Source organism: Ptychodera flava, chromosome 11 (assembly GCF_041260155.1).
Source record: "Ptychodera flava strain L36383 chromosome 11, AS_Pfla_20210202, whole genome shotgun sequence".
In the NCBI taxonomy this organism is placed as follows: domain Eukaryota; kingdom Metazoa; phylum Hemichordata; class Enteropneusta; family Ptychoderidae; genus Ptychodera; species Ptychodera flava.
Window position 1 is genome coordinate 2,153,680 of NC_091938.1, and position 12,891 is coordinate 2,166,570.

General features: G+C 37.1%; 1 protein-coding gene across 3 annotated transcripts in view; it reads left to right on the forward strand.

Annotated features, from left to right (window-relative positions):
- Positions 1-12,891, forward strand: part of LOC139143248 (A-type potassium channel modulatory protein DPP6-like) — a 390,979-nt gene that overhangs the window by 61,133 nt on the left and 316,955 nt on the right. The gene's annotated exons all lie outside the window — the stretch shown is intronic.

The following is a 12,891-nucleotide window of genomic DNA, read 5'->3' on the forward strand; positions in this document are numbered from 1 at the left end:
ACGACTTCGAATGACAGTGAACAAAACCATAGACCCTCGAGTTTTTCTCGAGGGTCTATGACAAAACACACACATAATTGACAATGCGGCCTAACAGAGAACAAAATAACCCAAGAAAGAATACGAAAACACATGACAAAGCTAACGGAACTCATTGTTGGATCTTGCGACAAGAACACGATGTAAATAGTTATTTACTTTTCGTTTGAAGGCACAATTTTAGAAAGATTCCTGATGTTACATGGTAAATTATTCCAGAGTTGTGATGCTGAATAACGAAACCCATTTTGAGAGACTTTAGCTCCAAATGTATAAAAAAAAAAACAGACAAATTTCCACGTCGAGTGTTATAGGTATAAACATTTTGTCTTGTGATTACAGTGGAAGACAAATAAGCCGGTCCTTGACCATGAATTACCTTATGCGTAAAGTTTAGTTTAAATGTGCAACGCTTTGTTCAACTGGAAGCCAGCCTAATTTATCAAAATGAATGACATCAATGTGCGCACGGGGATGCAGATCAAAACCAAATCTGATAATTTTGTTTTGTGTTGTTTGTAAGCGACATTTAGTCGTTGCACAGTTGCACTGAGCCCAGAATACCAATACGCACATGCGTAGTCGTAATATAATTAAAGCGTTGGTTACAAGTTTCCTGGTGTCAAAATCAAGCAAATACGGTAACGGAATTTGAGCGTAGAAATGGCTTTCTGAATGACGCATCTTGCCATGTTGTCACCCTTCAGTCTTTGATCTAAATCAGCCCCCAGATAGCTAACTACGTCTTTGGCAACAATGCTAGTATTATTACAGCTGATGTTTAGTTTTTTGAACAGCTTCTTAATTTGTGGTTTGACCCAAAAAGAATCGACTCAGTCTTACCAAGGTGCAAAGATAATCCATTGTCAATCAACCATTCATTTAAATTTTGCAATTCTAGGCTCAAACTATCCTGAATTTGTCTATGATTGTTTCCAAAGCATCAGAACAGCCAGCATCAGTTAAAGGGCGGTGGTCGTCGGAAGGGCGCTCAAAGGTCGCTAGGGACCCCTACGACCGATATAAACACTGTATCCAAGCTACGTTGGCAATTGATGAAAGTTAAAACATGTTTGTCTTAATGTACATTGTAAAATTTAAATGTTGCAGCGATTTTGACATGATGCATCTATATATAGTGCATGAAATACATTGTTTGGAAACAAGAAAGTTGCACATGCGCAGTTCCGACGACCACTTCCCTTTAAGCAATAATTGTAGCTCTTGAGGTCTGGGCCGTGCCGGCGGCCTGGGCTTCTGTCGTGCGGCTCACGCTATGCCCCACCTTGTTTGTTTGTTTGTTTTTTGTTTGTTTACAAGTGTAGTCAATAATTGATACTTTACAAGTTTCTTGTTTGTTTGTTCACAAATATGGTCAATAACTGATGTTTTATAGTACAATTCCACATACATGAAATAAAGCATTCCCCGCCTTTGCCGGCGGCCGTGAGGAGTAAACACTTATGTGTGTCCACCACTCTCTCTGAATACTCGTCTTTTTAGAAAGGTAAAAATTGCCATTAAAATAGACTCAGTATTACATTTTTATATCTGTGAAACGATAGACAGTTGTTCAAGTTAAAATACCCTTCTGTCTGACCATTTCAATTTAAGAAAATTGTGGTCTAATACCCGGGTTGGTTGCAACAGTATCTTTTGTTCAACAGTTTTCTGCTTGTGCTCTTGTGTGATGAAATGTTCCAACCCATACTGCACCATAGTGTATAGATGCAGTTGCTCTTACTTTTAACAATATTTCCGAATACTTGCATTAAGTACAAATTACATTGTATAGAAGGTGTGTTGCAAGTTATATATTCAAATGTAACTGCCTGTGTGTTTATACTGCCAGTAACATGAGTAATGCTATTACTGGGGTTACTGAATCTGACATTTTCAGAATGACACCTTCTCTATTAGTGCAAGATACGAGGCAGATTAGTATTAATATTATGCAAATTATATTAATCAGCATTGTTTCGGTATTTAAATTTATGTAAATAATTCTTCATCAATGTGGAATGTCCATCTGCCTCGATTGTGCATTATATAGACACCTTTACTCTCACGAATAAGATTTTAAAAGGTTTGTGAGTGTTTTCTCTAAAATCCTTTAAGGGAGCGCTGCACCCAACACAGCATATTTTGCTCAAATATCACTTTTTTACAAATATTTATTCAACTTTAATTAATTTGTTAACCTAAGATTAAAATATTGGTTGGGTTCACCTTGTAGCTTGTCAAGCTGTAGAAAGTTGCGTAATAAAGAAGTGTTAATTTGTGCAAATGTATGCTAAAACCCCGATTTCCTGGCCTCTTTTTCCTCCCAATTTCAAAATTTCCAAAGAATTTAACTCAACTCTGGCCTCTCTCTCTGGTCAAATTTTCTGAAATTTTCACATTATGTTCTTTAAATGCTATACAACAAAACATGTATTTTGTTTTGCAATAAAGTTCTTACATTTTGAATAAGAGGCATTTTAATTTTGCTTATCATGATTTTAATCAATTTTTTTAAGTGTCAGTCTTTCAACCCTTGCCATTTTAGAATGAGGATATATAATGCTAAATAAAATAGTCGTTTTTTTTCTACATATACTCTTCTGTCAAGTGAAATATTACATTTCAGAAAATAGCATCAATTTTTTGACTTAAATTAGTTTTTATCATTAATATCAAAATTGAGGTTTTTTACCCAAAATATACATCCACTTCATCCTTTGAGTAAACTACTGCTACCACACTCAACTTAAGAGTCTCTGCTTTTTGAAAATATATAGTATGAGGGGGTTTGTTTCCTTGTCATCTTTGATGAGAAATATTGCTTTGAAAAAATCTGTGTTGGCAACATGCAGCTCTACCTTAAAAACATATTATTTACATCATAAAGAGAAAATGTGGAACGTATTTGCCTGGGTCCTGCATACATTTGAGGACTAGTACTCAAGTTATCATGACTCCGTTCAACATTTCTAAAGCAGTTTAGCTGGCCAAGTATTCTTAAACTTTTCCATAATTGTCTAAAAAGTGAATATCCACCTATCTTTTTGAGATCGGGGATTTAGCCGAGCGGTTTTGTCTGTGGCCTCTGCAGCTAGGTGATTGGGTAGCCACGCGTTGTGGGTTCGAGCCCGATTGAAAACCATTGTATGGCAATGAGTGGATTTTTTTGTGTTGAAACGTTGAACTATCTCGATCACCGTCGTCTGATTTTACAGTAACCCCCACCCATAGAGTCCCCTTCTCGTGCCCACATATCTGTTGGCGGTCAGGGTTATTGCTCACAAGCACAAACATGTATCAATGATAATAATGGCCCATGTATAGATTCAACAAAACTCCACTGTTGCATACTATGATAGCCCGTCATTGAAATTACATCCCTTTCACTGAATAACCTGAGAAAACATACGTGTTTTATGAAAGTCTAATCAGTGTGATGTCTGTGTGATTCGCATGGTGTAGACAAACGGAGGTCCCTCACTGTTCTGTGGATTTTCGAGACCCCCCCAAAAAAAAACAAGTTTGCCCTTGCCCATCCCCCTCCCCCATTTTATCTTTCGACTCTCTGTCGTTAATTTGACTTCCTTAATTTGAGTCAATTTAAATGATAAGAACCGGCGTGAGTAGAGATCAATGGCGTCGGCAAACAAACGTACATTGACGAATGTTCTGTTGGAGGCAGTTCAATATCACATCAAATCAATTCCAGCAATCATTGTCATTCAAGGCAGGTAAATCAGCAGGCCCAAGAAACAAAATAAAAAACAAAAATATACAGGAGGCCACTGACAAATTAAATAGTACAATCTCGAACCACTAGTTAAAGGGCCATTAATGCTAACTTTTGATAATTTTTTCACCATTTTTGATTTGAATGTCAACAGCATGTTGATATGGACAGTGTTCAGCTTGTCAACTCTGCCATATATGTGTAAACTGTATTGTTATTGTCGAAAAGTGACTTCTGATCCGGACTAGAATTCAAATGTAAACAATAACAATCCATTTTATACAAATAGAAACTAAGTCAACAAGCTAAATAGTGGATCACATTCTTCAGAGAGTAGAATAAGAAGTTGCAATTGATATACAAAACTAATGAAACTATCATCAAAAGTTAGCATTACTGACCCTTTAAGTGATGGTACCAGGTGTACCCTGCTAGCACGCTACACCAGTCAAGATTGAACTAAAATGACAAAGTAATATACGGTAATTCAGCAAGCTGCCAAATTACTGTTGTGAGTCAAAGTAAGGAATACTGTCTCTCATCATCTGAGTAACAGATTTGTCATATTTAGATATAAGATGTCTATATCGACCTTAGATCTTCTTAAATGATCTAGCCAACCTACTTTGTGAAAATCTCTGTCTCACTTGCTTTAAGACTAAAAAGCTGTGTTTCACTTGAAAGTCTTCATATGAATCACAAGCTCTACAGTATCTCAGGAATTGTGAAATGTATACACCATAAACTGGACCTGATGGAATATTACTGGTTAAGTAGAGAAAGTCAATGATTTCAAAATTAAAATCGTCCCTTTTGTCATACAGTTTAGTGTGCAATTTATTTTCTGTCATTTCAAAAAACCGACCAAGGTATGACGCTGAGTTGTCACTTTCTGTTGTATCTTTTATTTCTAATTCATCGGGATAAATGTAATGGAGGTTATTAGAAATACAAGGATTATTCAAACTAATCCGATCATCAATGTATCTGTAGGTGGTGTTAAAACACTTTGCAACTCTTTTTGCCCCAGAACTGTGAAGGGACTGCATGAACTCAGCTTCACTGCAATAAGTCTGCAAAAAGTTGTGTCAAATTTGTCTCCATAGGAATATGTATAGTTTGCCTGAACGTCTTTCCAGCTAATGTGATATCTATGTTGTCAAAGAGGAACGGAGAATACCTTGCTCCTAAGTCTATAAATTGTTAGAGACTTCCGTGTTTTTGAGAATCAACTAGGCCTATTCCATATACTCCGTGTCCATTTAGACTTTTCAGGTTCAACACTTTTTTAAAGCCCCAGTGCTGCTAACTTTTGATGATAATTTCACAATTTTTATTTTGAATATGAACCATAATTTCTTGTTCTTCTCCCCCAAAGAATGTTGATATACACAGTATCCAGCTTGTCAACTCAGCCCCTATGGTTAGAAAGTGCATTGTTATTGTTGAAAACTGACTTCTGGTCCGGACTAGAATTCAAAGTAAACAGTATTCATGCATTTTACACATATAGACGACAAGTTGAGAAGCTAAATAGTGGATGTTTCATCATTCTTTGGGGAGTAGAATAAGAAGTTGCCATTGATTTATAAAATAAAAATAATGAAAAAAACCATCGAAAGTTAGCAGCACTGGGGCTTAAAATAATCGGGTAAAATTGTTATATATTAAATACAACTTGTCATTTGTTTCTGGAGTACTAGCTTTGCTGTAAGTACCCCAACGTTCAATATGTTATTTTTGAAAAGAGAGAAATATCGTCTCAAATTCCACAAGCGCCGCTTTGATGCGTGGTAAGGGTTAACTTACTAAAGCCCAGTACTACAAATCGTTAACAACGTGTAACCATACACTTAATCAGTCTGTAGGGCACATTTCAACAAACTGTTACTTTGGAAAAGCAAATATACTTCCAAGTAACGCTTGTAGGACACTTCATCCCAAAGCTATTCATCCACTGGAACCTTAACTAACCCTATCCCCAATCCAAGCCGCATTGGTATATGCACAGACAAGGTGGTTGTGGTATATGCTAATTGTCCGGTTGGTAAGTATTCGGACGAGAAAACGTCCTGATACTAAAATATCGGGGTTATGATTGACAGTCACCTGTTTGGTAGATCGTCTCAGCAGACTGAACCACAAACACCACTTTTATCCTGGGAATTTCCAATCTCATATGGAAGGTGACATGTATTTTTCCAATGGGAGTTTTATAAAAGCTGGACACGACAGATGGAAAGTGGAAGCCGTAGACAATCAGTATCTAAATCAATCATTTCGTTATCCTTCCGGGTATCATGAATCCAAAATAGTTTCCTCGACTCAGGTAATTTTAAGAATAAGATAGAACCATCTGTCTGAAGCGTAACCATCTGTCTGAAGTATAATGATTTCTCAATGGAAACCAATGACCCAGAGCATGGTGTCATATCTAAACATTAAATGTTACACGGAAGTTATCCCAAGATGCAACGAGGGTTGAATACAGGCGTATTTACAAATAAACATCTTCTGCATAACAAAAATGGAATCATTAATTGTAAACACTGGCAAACTTTGGCTGAAATGGTTTATCGAACAAATATCTGATTTGCATCTTTCAATATACATCACTACCCACCAACCTACCTACCTACCTACCTACCTACCTACCTACCTACCTACCCACCTACCTACCTAAACACACACACATACATACATACATGCATGCATGCATGCATGCATGCATGCATACATACATACATACATACATACATACATACATACATACATACATACATACATACATACATACATACATACATACATACATACATACATACATACATACATACATACATACATACATACATACATATGATGGTACAAAGCTCTTTTTGATAGCTGATGATCAGTCGATTTAAGTCGTGGTCTACATTTTCCAATAAGTGAGGTTGATTCCATTAGCTCACTCTTGAAGGTATACACATTCCGCTTTTTAGAAACCTCAATGATTGCTGGGTTATCAGGTACATTGGTCGCTACACGTTACTGCAGCCAATGCCCTGTGCTATGTGCTCAATACCCACACCAACAATTGTTCGATCTTCAGCTGTGACTTGCGCAGAAAAAGTTCAAAAGTGTGACGGGTGACATACATCGCGATTTCAGTGTGCTACTAGAATATACAATAAAATTGAACTCCAGCAACAGATAAAATCCGTTCATAAAACTTTAGAATTGAATTTTGATCCTTCAAATATATAGTTGTTGCTTGAGTTCATTTTATTGTATATTCTAGTAGAACATCGGAATTGCAATGTATGTCAAACCGTCATACATTTGCGCAAGTCACTTACCTTCAATTGAATCAGATATGATTTTTTTCGTTTTATCAGGTTTTTTAAAGACAATTTTAGACTATGATTACTAATTTTGATAGGGCACACGTAGGGTCTGTCCTTAATGATTTTATGGTAAGAGTTTTTATGATATTATTGTTAACATCAGCAAGTATACGTATGTGCGATAAGATCCAATATTGCCGAGGCCGCCGCCGACGACTTTAGCCAGGGACAGATTTAGAGATGTCAATTTAAGTGCATTGCAGCACCATCAACAACCGTCGCTATTGGTTATAGGTCACATTGACAGTAACATAGGAGATAGCACAGACGTACATCATTGAAACATAATTGAATTAAAACCCTCGCGACCATCAGAACAATTTACCTATTCGGAAATCAGCGTCCTTCAAGTTGTTCTGTCTTCTTCGGATACTTGTTTGGACACTCTTCCTTTTTTAACACGATTGGAACCAATTTGGGATAATTGGATCTTTATACTTTTCGAATATCTCAAAAGTGTTAGGTGCCCTATAGCTGAATGTTGCAATATTACAAATTACGCGTAATAACAAGTGTTTAACTTAAAAAGAAAAGCAGAGGAGGTTACATTTGCAAAGTAAATCGACATTACTTCACCATCCAAAATACCCCAAATTAGTTCCAATCGTGATATTTAAACTCTGAGTCAAAACAGGACCAGCAGTGCATTCCAATATGGATGATTAAGATGGCCATTTTGATCTCATATCTTACAGTTTGTAGTCTGTAGTCATCAGTTGGACATACCGCAAGCAAAAGTTGCCAAAAGTGGTTATTAATATATAATTTTTCGTCACACAGAATACATTTCCTACTGGGAAAACTCGCGAGCGACCAGCTGCAGAGATTGGGAAGGGGCAGAACATTATTGTTAAATAACCGTGCGAGTTTAATATCTCGCGTCATCCGAAAAACTAGACCGACAGAGTTTAATTCTCGAAATCGTTGATTATGCGTATCATACACCGTGGTCGGGAGAATCACCAGCAATAGCGTTAATGAAGTGAAGGACAATTTATCAATGCTAAGTTCAGTTTATTTCGTTCGTAAAGGCCTTCAATTCGGCCAAAATGTACAAAACTGTAACATACGAAATACAGATCGCTGTAAATACAAGAACATCCACAGAAAAAAGAACTTCGATACAAATAAACAGGCGCTACCAGAAATAATCCAACCAAAGGCATTCGTAATGCTGCAGGTATACTTATGCATCAATGGTAAGTTCTCTTCTGTGTTTTGTTGCGAGCAAAATATATTTAAAAGTTTCCTCAATGTGACATAAATTATGCATTTATACTTAACAGGAGGGTTGAAATAATAAGAAGAAATGTACTTCGTTCTCGAACATACATGGAGACATTGATACTCATCTTGTACAGCCTACAAGCTGCAAATAATATATCTGGTTTTGGAATAATATTCCAACCACCTGTCTCAATCTTCAGAGAGTAAGCTGAATCCAAAGTCATCTAGATCAACATCTAAAAAATGCTTCATCATTTACGATATCATCAACAAAAATGTCAATTTCTTCATGGAATGGAATAAAGCTCCGTTTTCAAAACCTGGAGTATTCACCAACGATGAGAAGTCGTTGAACCAATCATCATTTCGTATGTCCTGGGATAGAAAAGCTGATGTACATTTGATGATGAGAGACAAAAATTCGCTTCAAGTACAATTCCTAGTTACTGTTTATAATTTTTACTTTGAAACCTCTACCATTGACAATTTTTAACTCCATCGCTTTACAAAAATCCAGAAACTTCTTACCAGAAGCGTTTAAAATCTTATCACTTGAGAATCGATCCGGAACATCGTCAGTAGAGTGATCCGATGGAAAATCACTTCGAAGCACAAAATATGATGCTTCTTCATTCACACAATCTGTCTCGTCTGCTGTACGAGCATTAAAATCTCAACAAACATAAAAACGTGAGCTTGAAAATTTACAGGAATATGTGGCTGACTCAAGTGCTTATCAGAATTGATTTCTTTCGAGTTTATCTGGCGAATGTAAACAATCGCAAATACAGTAACAGAGGACTTGCCGGCACTATTACAGTATAGCAATACCTACACAATGTTGTCAGAAACACTTGGCAATTTATCAATGGTGTAATGTTGATTCAAAGATTTAATCATTACATCATAGATCCGAAGATTTCACTTTTTTTCAGAAAATTCTTTTGATATCTCTCAGAAGCATACATTGAGATAGTGTAGGGCGATCTCAACACAGCCTCAGGTTGGCAGTGTTTTGAACACCAATAATGCATCTTGACAATATCAAAGGTCGCACTCAAATATTTAGCGATAGCAGGGAAGATATCTCCTCCTCAAAACCTTTAGTTACATCGGACATGACTGAAATCTCTCTTCAACCAGGTATCAAAGTAAAATCTCTTGTCGTTTTCTTAAATCACACAATTGCGCTATTCTCCGGGGTTTTTCTCACAAATACATTACATTTATTTTATAGCAGCGACCTATCGGGCTGACAATCAACTCGTTTGGCTTTAGCAACGGCAGATAATTCTGTCGATAAATAGTGTATGCGGCGGTTTTTGCCTTCAAAGCTGTCCAGAACACATGCCATTACTCTTTCATACGCTTAGTTTTGAATGTCTTTAGACCTTATTAGACAGGAAATGTCAGCTTTCTATCGATAACCGGCGCGTATTTAAAGTTTCCGCATCGGTGACTTCACTGATAGATGGTTTAGATGAATTGCCTGCCTTGTTATAGCTATCAGCTGACTGTTACCGTTCCGGCTGTTGCAGAATAGTAGCATCACTAAAGGCGATGGATTGCGACAGTTTGACGCGTCAATGTGCTTCGGCTCTTTGAGCCCTGTAGTCTTAGGTGGCATCGTTCCAAATTCACAAAAGAGTGAAAGTTATAATTTTGTGCCCCTGGGTTCCGAATACAGATCCATACAAAGAAAGATACAAAGACAGTCAGAGAAAGAGAGAAATAGGCAGACAGGCAGTTTAATAGAAACAGAGACAGAAACATCGGAATGAAAAATTAAAGATTTTACAGCTATTGATTTCGTTTGCTGTAGTGCTAGTGAAAATATGCTACATATCTCATACACTAAGACTGTCTTTTTACCGTGTTATAAAGCAAATATGTACAATTTTTCAGCCTTTGTGATTTGTGATAACTTGAATACTCAAGGTTATGTAATTCGTCGCTCTGCCCGTATCCATGAGACATGTTTGACCTACACTGTTCAATTCGTCGATCTTTTCCTCGTACTGTCATGTTGAGGGAAGAAAAACATGGAGCTATGACAGTGTCATAATGAACTTCGTGCTACACGAATGAAGCTTGTCGAAGAAATGTTAAATACGGAGAAACCATCTTGATATTGACCAAGGGTTGACCCCTTGATACCGACAGGCGATAAGTTGCTTAATTCAGGCTTGGTTACAGGCTGACGCATATCGACGTATCGAAACAAATACATTCGGAGAAAAGGGTGAATTTCTCTCTTTCATACAGGCTGTGTTCTAAATGTAAGTTTCCTTGGTCATTCAGTCATGTGCAGTGGGTGTGGCTATTTCTTATGTGACCCATGCCCCGGTTCAACAGATATGGCGGGTGTGACATGCGAAGTGAATGGTACTAGTGGCTCTAGCCTCTCCTTTAGGACAGAGTAATATATCACCTCGGTTAAAGGCACTTTTGCTGGCTTCCTTGAGTTTAAATATCTAAAGAAAGGCTCGCTTATGACCGCTGAGGAACACTTAGATCTGGTATAAAAAGGTATTCCTAAATCTGGTAGAACCGACACTTACAATTAAGGTAGTATGCACCTCGAAAGTGAAAGACTTAAACTTTTGCTCTAACTTTGCTCAAGGAATCTTTCAATCATTCTCTTTCGAAATCAAGAATAAAAATAGGGGTCACCGTGCAAATTTTTGTACTAGAGAAACAAATTACTCAAGATTTACCGATATTAGAAATTCAAAATGACCACCATCCCTGTGTTAACTCTATGGAGAAAAATAAAAAAATTCGAATTTCGAAAAACTAAGCCGGTGAAAAGTTTTCTTTCACCAAGAGCTTTAAAATGAACCCCCACATGTGGTATATCAGAAGATAATTGTAAAAGTTTGAGAGTCCGAATGTATGTCCCCGAGGTGCGTTCTACCTTAACGGCACCATCCTAAACACTCGTGTCATATGGGTTTCAGCATCTTAACTGTATCTGACATTATCATTGTTCAAATTTATTTGTCATTCATTACGTCTGTGAATTTAATTATTTTTGTTTTCGACATCAATTTTTACTGGTAGTATACTTCATTTTCTTAGCTTTGTAACCTGTGTATTTGAAACCTCTCACTCGATAATTGTAGCTGATGTTTCTAGCACTTTTTCTACCATCAGAGAACAAAGTGACAGCACTGCTATTCATTGAATTGGAAAGACATGGCAGTCTACTATCCCGGAATCATTGTCGTAGTTTTGTTGATTCATTTGTTTCGGTGAAAACACTTGTCATCGGAAATCACAGACACATAAACGAGCTTCAGGTTTACAGTGCTACACGGATTCTTATGGAAAAGCAAATGCTATGAGAGAATTTAAAGATTCGTGTAAAAGCATAAAAGATGCATACTGCTGAATTAACATTGCCCGGTACAGACACAAGTACTACAGATTCTGTCTCAAAGTACTGGCGATTGAAGAGTTGAAACGTTCATTGCGTATCTATCAGCGAACTTGTCTCTTCTGGTGTGATATGATCTTCAGATGCAGAGTAGACTCAGATTGATATGATGGGTCTTACATATGGAGAAGGATGTGCTCGCTTTTTTCGTAGGAAATGACATCACCTTTTTTGTTTACAACCATGGGTCTACATGTATGTATGTTTCCTTATTGACTACGCTACAGGTATATTCCTGTTGAGTGTACATGTGTTTATTTTTGTTCGCTGTCTGGTTGTTGAATTTTTTGATGGTCTGAATCCATATCTATTTATACTGTTTATCTAATGGTTCGCTTACTATTTCACTTCGAATATTAGCAGAAAGGCCTCTTAAATTATCACTATTGTCGTACGCATCGTCGACGTCATCATCACCGTCATCATCATCATCATCATCATCATCATCATCATCATCATCATCATCAACATCATCATCATCATCATCATCATTGTCATCAACATCGCCACCACAGCAACACAATCATAAGCACCAATATCATCACCACTACAATCAACATTTCACGTAGCATGTCTATGTCCTTCTGGTAACTTATTTCCCTTGCTTGTCTTTGATGAGTTCTCGCTTTGACGGTATCGTGCAGTTTATAGCCTCGCTGCTTCTATCAACGACTGTTTACATTTATTAACCTTGAATAGGCTACTAGTCGCCTGGCTGTCAACCTACAACATGTGTTCTTCACAAATGAATTCTGGGTAAAATGGCTGCCGTAACACAGCTTTGACTTCGTGCGGGCAATAATTCTTCCTCTCGAACAAAATGGCGATTGAACGGTAGTGATATTTGTTATCGATATTGCATTTCTGTGTGTTGTAAGATGACTGAGAGTGAGGTTTTAGGCAGCATGTACATAAAAAGTACAATAATGTTTCCAATGGCTTAAATTAACGCTCAGAATAGACGTGAATGTTAAAAAAGTGCATTGTGCCCGCAGCAATAATGCATAAAAATGTTTGTCACGTCTCTGTAATGCCATAAAATCATTGGTGATAACAGTGAATTA